Source organism: Hyla sarda, chromosome 7, assembly GCF_029499605.1.
Source record: "Hyla sarda isolate aHylSar1 chromosome 7, aHylSar1.hap1, whole genome shotgun sequence".
Lineage (NCBI taxonomy): Eukaryota > Metazoa > Chordata > Amphibia > Anura > Hylidae > Hyla > Hyla sarda.
In genome coordinates, this window is record NC_079195.1 from 201,245,008 (window position 1) to 201,251,184 (window position 6,177).

The following is a 6,177-nucleotide window of genomic DNA, read 5'->3' on the forward strand; positions in this document are numbered from 1 at the left end:
TGCGCTGCTGTGACCCGCTACTGCTGCTGCTCCAACTGCTGCCATTACTGCTTCCTATTACCCACCACAAGTACTATTGTGAGTACTCCTGATACTTCATCATTAATTTGGCTATTACCATGGTGAGTTTCAAGACTGTGACAGTTCCCTTGAAGGTGCCATCTGTCACAGCCTGACATCCTTGTTGCTACTACAGTGGCAGTTTCCACTATGTCTACACCGGTCAAGACCCCTGAGGTTGGTCCTGTGCAGATCCAAGGAACCATGAGTAATGAGGACCTATAAGGTTTTTTTTATTTATTTTCAATACCCCTGTCTATCTTCAGAACTGTCTGATCCTTTCCTCCCTTTATTTTTTAGGGGGGTAAAGGATACTCTTTGGTTTACATTAAAACAAAATCTAAGGCTAAGAAATGTTTAAATGGGCACTGTCACTAACTTTATTTTTTGATATGTTGTAGTACTTATGTACTACCACATATCTCTAATATACTTATATTATTATTTTCATTAAAAAGGTTTAATTTACATTTAAAAACCGGCTACTGAAAAAGGACTGATTTTGGAGTGGCAATCAATCCTTTTTCAGTTAGGCTGCACTCGCTCCCTGCCTGTCAATCAGATAAGCGGGAGCGAGCACATTGGCTCCCCGGCCACTGTCTGGGAGGCGACTCCTCCCGTACATCGCCGTTGCCGCCGCTGTCCCTGCACGCCCGCTGCCGGACTATGCAGTAACTGCAAGTGTAATGAGGGAACAATTTGTAATAATGTAATAATTTGTAATAATGAGCCCTAGGTTTCTTCAAAAAAGCCCCTATGTAAAAAATGTGTTGCCAATATGGTCTCTGAAGAGACTCCTGATATTATGAAGGATATTAGAATGATGATTCAGTCAGATCCAAGCTGCTAAATCCTCTTCTTCTAGTCAGGCAGTCCCGTCTACATCCATGAAAATCCAAAAAAGTCTAGGGTGGTCTCTTTCTCTGACTCTGATGCTACATCTCATCAAGACATTGAGGAAGGTGAATGTGTAGACAGCCCACAGGAAGAAGAGGATACAAGTTTTAAGACATTGAGCTCATTAAATCTTAGAGCCACCCTTAATCTTGAAGAGGTACAAAAGGTAAGAACTATTCAGGATGAATTATTCGGGGGTTTAGGTGACCGTAAATCTCCCTCCTTCCCTGTTCATTCTAATATTCATAAAATTATTAATGAATGGGCTAGGCCCGATAAGGGGTCCTTCATTCCTAAAGGCATTAAGATACGTTATCGCTTTGCCAAGTCTGATTCCTCTAACTGGGATACTATCCCTAAAGTCGATGCTCCCATAGCCAAGGTAGCCAAATAAGACTTCTTTACCATTTGAAGATTCTTCACAATTAGAGATGAGCGAACTTACAGTAAATTTGATTCGTCACGAACTTCTCGGCTCGGCAGTTGACTTATCCTGCATAAATTAGTTCAGCTTTCAAAATTGCTGCTTTTTTTGTCACATTGTATTTTAAAAAAAAAGTTATAAAAAGTGATTAAAAAGCTAAAAATAATTAATTAATATAAAAAGTGATTAAAAAGCTAAAAAATAATTTTACATATAAAAACTACAGATCACGGCACAAAAAATGAGCCCTCATACCGCCCCATATACAGAAAAATGAGAGAGTTATAGGAAGTCAAAATAGGGCAATTTTAACCTGTTGGGGGACGAAGGGCGTATGCATACGCCCTTGCGTCCTGGTACTTAAGGACGAATGGCATATCTATACGCCCGTGGGAATTTCGGTCTCCGCCGGGCGGGGACCGGTCCGGGGTGACTGCTGATATCTATCAGCAGGCACCCTGCGTAAATGCCTAGGGGGGGTCATCAGACCCCCCCCCCCCCCCCCCCATGTCGGTGATTGGCGCAAATCGCAAGTGAATTCACACTTGCGATTTGCGCCGATTCCGGGTCATTGCGGGTTTATGGTGACCCGGAATATAAGGGGGATCGCAGTTGTCTAAGACACCTACGATCCCCCTGAAGGGATAGGAGTGAGGTGGCAGGGGTGCCACCCCCTCCTATCCCTGCTATTGGTGGTCTAGACGCGCCCACCAATAGCAGATCGGGGGCGGGGGGGCTTTACTTTAGTTTTCCCCATCCTGCCCACCCACAATAGGCGGGGCAGAACGGGGAAAACGAAGAGGACCGGCGCCGACGTCCACTTACTGGTCCGGAGGCAGCGGAGCGACGGTGATTGGCGTGTGGCAGAAGAGGACGGCTCCCTAGATCCGACGGAAGCCGGTAAGTTGCCTAGCAACATCTGGGGGGGCTACAGTCTGAGACCATTATACAGTGGTCTCTAACCTGTAGCCCTCTAGATGTTGCAAAACTACAACTCCCAGCATGCCCAGACAGCTGTTTGCTGTTTGGGCATGCTGGAAAATGTAGTTTTCCAACAGCTGGAGTACTGCAGTTTGAGACCACTGTACAGTGGTCTCTAAACTGTATCCCTCCAGATCTTGCATAACTACAACTCCTAGCATGCCCAAACAGCTCTTTGCTGTCTGGGCATGCTGGGATTTGTATTTTTATTTTTTTTTGCAACATCTGGAGGGTCACAGTTTGGAGATCACTGGGCAGTGGTCTATAAACTGTAGCCCTCCAGATGTTGCAAAACTGCAAATCCCAGCATGCCCAAACAGCTGTCTTGGCATGCTGGGAGTTGTAGTTGCGTATCTCCAGCTATTGCATAACTACATCTCCCAGCATGCCCTTCGGCGATCAGTACATGCTGGGAGTGATAGTTTTGCAACAGCTGGAGGCACACTGGTTGGAAAATACTGAGTTAGGTAACAGAAACTAAATGTAGGTTTTCCAACCAGTGTGCCTCCAGCTGTTGCAAAAGTAAAACTCCCAGCATGCACAGTCTGTCAGTACATGCTGGGAGTTGTAGTTTTGCAACAGCTGGAGGCACACTGGATGGAAAATACTGAGTAAGGGAACAGAACCTAACTGAAGGTTTTCCAACCAGTGTGTCTCCAGCTGTTGCAAAAGTACAACTCCCAGCATGCACGGTCTGTCAGTACATGCTGGGAGTTGTAGTTTTGAAACAGCTGGAGGTTTGCCCCCCTCCTTGTGAACGTACAGGGTACATTCACACGGGCAGGTTTACAGTAAGTTTCCTGCTTCAAGTTTGGGCTGCTGTAAATTTTTTGCCGCAGCACAAATTCCTAGCGGGAAACTCACCGTAACACTCCCATGCTAATGTACCCTAAAAACACAACACAACACTACATATACACCCCCTTACACTGTCCCCCCAATAAAAATGAAAAACGTATCGTGCGGCAGTGTTTACAAAACGGAGCCTCCAGCTGTTGCAAAACAACAACTCCCAGCATTTCTGGACAGCCACTGACTGTCCAGGCATGCTGGGAATTTAGCAACAGCTGGAGGCACCCTGTTTGGGAATCACTGGCGTAGAATACCCCTATGTCCACCCCTATGCAATCCCTAATTTAGTCCTGAAATGCGCATGGTGCTCTCTCACTTCAGAGCCCTGTCGTATTTCAAGGAAACAGTTTAGGGCCACATATGGGGTATTTCTGTACTCGGGAGAAATTGCACTACAAATTTTGGGGGCTTTTTCTCCTTTTACCCCTTATGAAAAGGAAAAGTTGGGGGCTACACCAGCCTGTTAGTGTAAAAAAAAAAAAAATTTACACTAATATGCTGGTGGTGCCCCATACTTTTTATTTTCACAAGCAGTATAAGGAAAAAAAGACCCCCAAAATTTGTAACACAATTTCTCCTGAGTACGGAGATACCCCATATGTGGGCGTAAAATGCTCTGCGGGCGCACAACAAGGCTCAGGAGTGAGAGAGCACTATGTACATTTGAGGCCTAAATTGGTGATTTGCACAGGGGTGGCTGATTTTACAGCGGTTCTGACATAAACACAAAAAGATAAATACCCACATGTGACCCCATTTTGGAAACTACACCCCTCACGGAACGTGACAAGGGGTATAATGAGCCTTAACACCCCACAGGTGTTTGACGAATTTTCATTAAATTTGGATGGGAAAATGAAAAAAAAGTTTTCAATAAAATGCTGGTGTTACCCTAAATTTTTCATTTTCACAAGGGAAAATAGGAAAAAAGCCCCCCAAATTTGTAACCCCATTTCTTCTGAGTAAGAAAATGCTCCATATGTGGATTTAAAGTGCTCTGCGGGCGAACTACAATGCTCAGAAGAGAAGGAGCGCCATTGGGATTTTGAAGAGAAAATTTGTCCGGAATTGAAGGCCACGTGTGTTTACAAAGCCCCCATAGGGCCAGAACAATGGACCCGCCCACATGTGACCCCATTTTGGAAACTACACCCCTCATGTAATGTATTAAGGGGTGCAGTGAGCATTTACGCCCCACAGGTGTCTGACAGATTTTTGGAACAGTGGTCTGTGAAAATGAAAAATGTAATTTTTCATTTGCACAGCCCACTGTTCCAAAGATCTGTCAAACGCCAGTGGGGTTAAATTACTCACTGCACCCCTTATAAAATTCTGTGAGGGGTGTAGTTTCCAAAATGGGGTCACATGTGGTGGGGGGGGTCCACTGTTCTGGCACCACGGGGGGCTTTGTAAACGCTCATGGCCCCTGACTACCATTCCAAACGAATTCTCTTTCCAAAAGCCCAATGGCGCTCCTTCTCTTCTGAGCATTGTAGTTAGCCCGCAGAGCATTTTATGTCCTAACATGGGGTATTTCCATACTTAGAAGAGATGGGGGTTACAAATTTTGGGGGGCATTTTCTCCCATTACCTTTTGTAAAAATGGTAAATTTGGGGGGGAAAACTGCACATTAGTGAAAAATTTTTTTTTTATTTACACATCTGATTTTAACGAAAAGTCGTCAAACACCTGTGGGGTGTTAAAGCTCACTGGACCCCTTGTTACGTGCCTTGAGGGGTCTAGTTTCCAAAATGGTATGCCATGTGGGGTTTTCTGCTGTTCTGGCATCATAGGGGCTTCCTAAATGCGACATTCCCCCCAAAAAACATTTCTGCAAAATTCACTATCCAAAATCCCATTGTCGTTCCTTCCCTTCTGAGCCCTCTACTGCGCCTGCCGAACACTTGACATACACATATGAGGTATTTCCTTACTCTAGAGAAATTGGGTTACAAATTTTGGGGGGGGATTTTTCTTCTATTACCACTTGTAAAAATTAAAAAACTGGGTCTACAAGAACATGCGAGTGTAAAAATTTTTGAATTTTCTCCTTCACTTTGCTGCTATTCCTGTGAAACACCTAAAGGGTTAACAAACTTACTGAATGTCATTTTGAATACTTTGAGGGGTGCAGTTTTCATAATGGGGTCATTTGTGGGGTATTTCTAATTTGGAGGCCCTTCAAATCTACTTCAAAACTGAACTGGTCCCTGAAAAATTCTGATTTTGAAAATTTTGTGAAAAATTTGAAAATTGCTGCTGAACTTTGAAGCCCTCTGGTGTCTTCCAAAAGTAAGAACATCTCAACTTTATGATACAAACATAAAGAAGACATATTGTATATGTGAATCAAAATATAATTTATTTGGAATATCTATTTTCCTTACAAGCAGAGAGCTTCAAAGTTAGAAAAATGCAAAATTTTCTAATTTTTCATCAAATTTCGGAATTTTTCACCAAGAAATGATGCAAGTATCGACAAAAAATTTACCACTAACATAAAGTAGAATATGCCACGAAAAAACTAACTCGGAAGAGTTATTAATGCTTAAAGTGACAGTGGTCAGACTTGCAAAAAATGCTCCCGTCCTTAGGGTCATAATGGGCTGAAGAAAACCTTATTTTCTGTGTGTCACACTGTACCAAATGACAAACCCTGACAGGATTTTCAGAGCTACAACTTCCTGTATTCCCTGAATGGTTGCAATACTACAACTCCCAGCATGTCCTGATAGCCTGCGTCTCTCCGGCAATTCCACAACTGCGGCTTCGATGTCAAAGTTTTGCAACAGCTGGCTGGAAAGCCCTCAAGTTGCAATTTGCAAACCACTGCATTAGGTTATCATGACATACGGTGCCAAATGGCAAACTCCACTCTGCTACATCCATGAAGACACCTGCGGGGAGATTTACCAAAACCTGCCCAGAGGAAAAGTTGCTGAGTTGCCCATAGCAACCAATC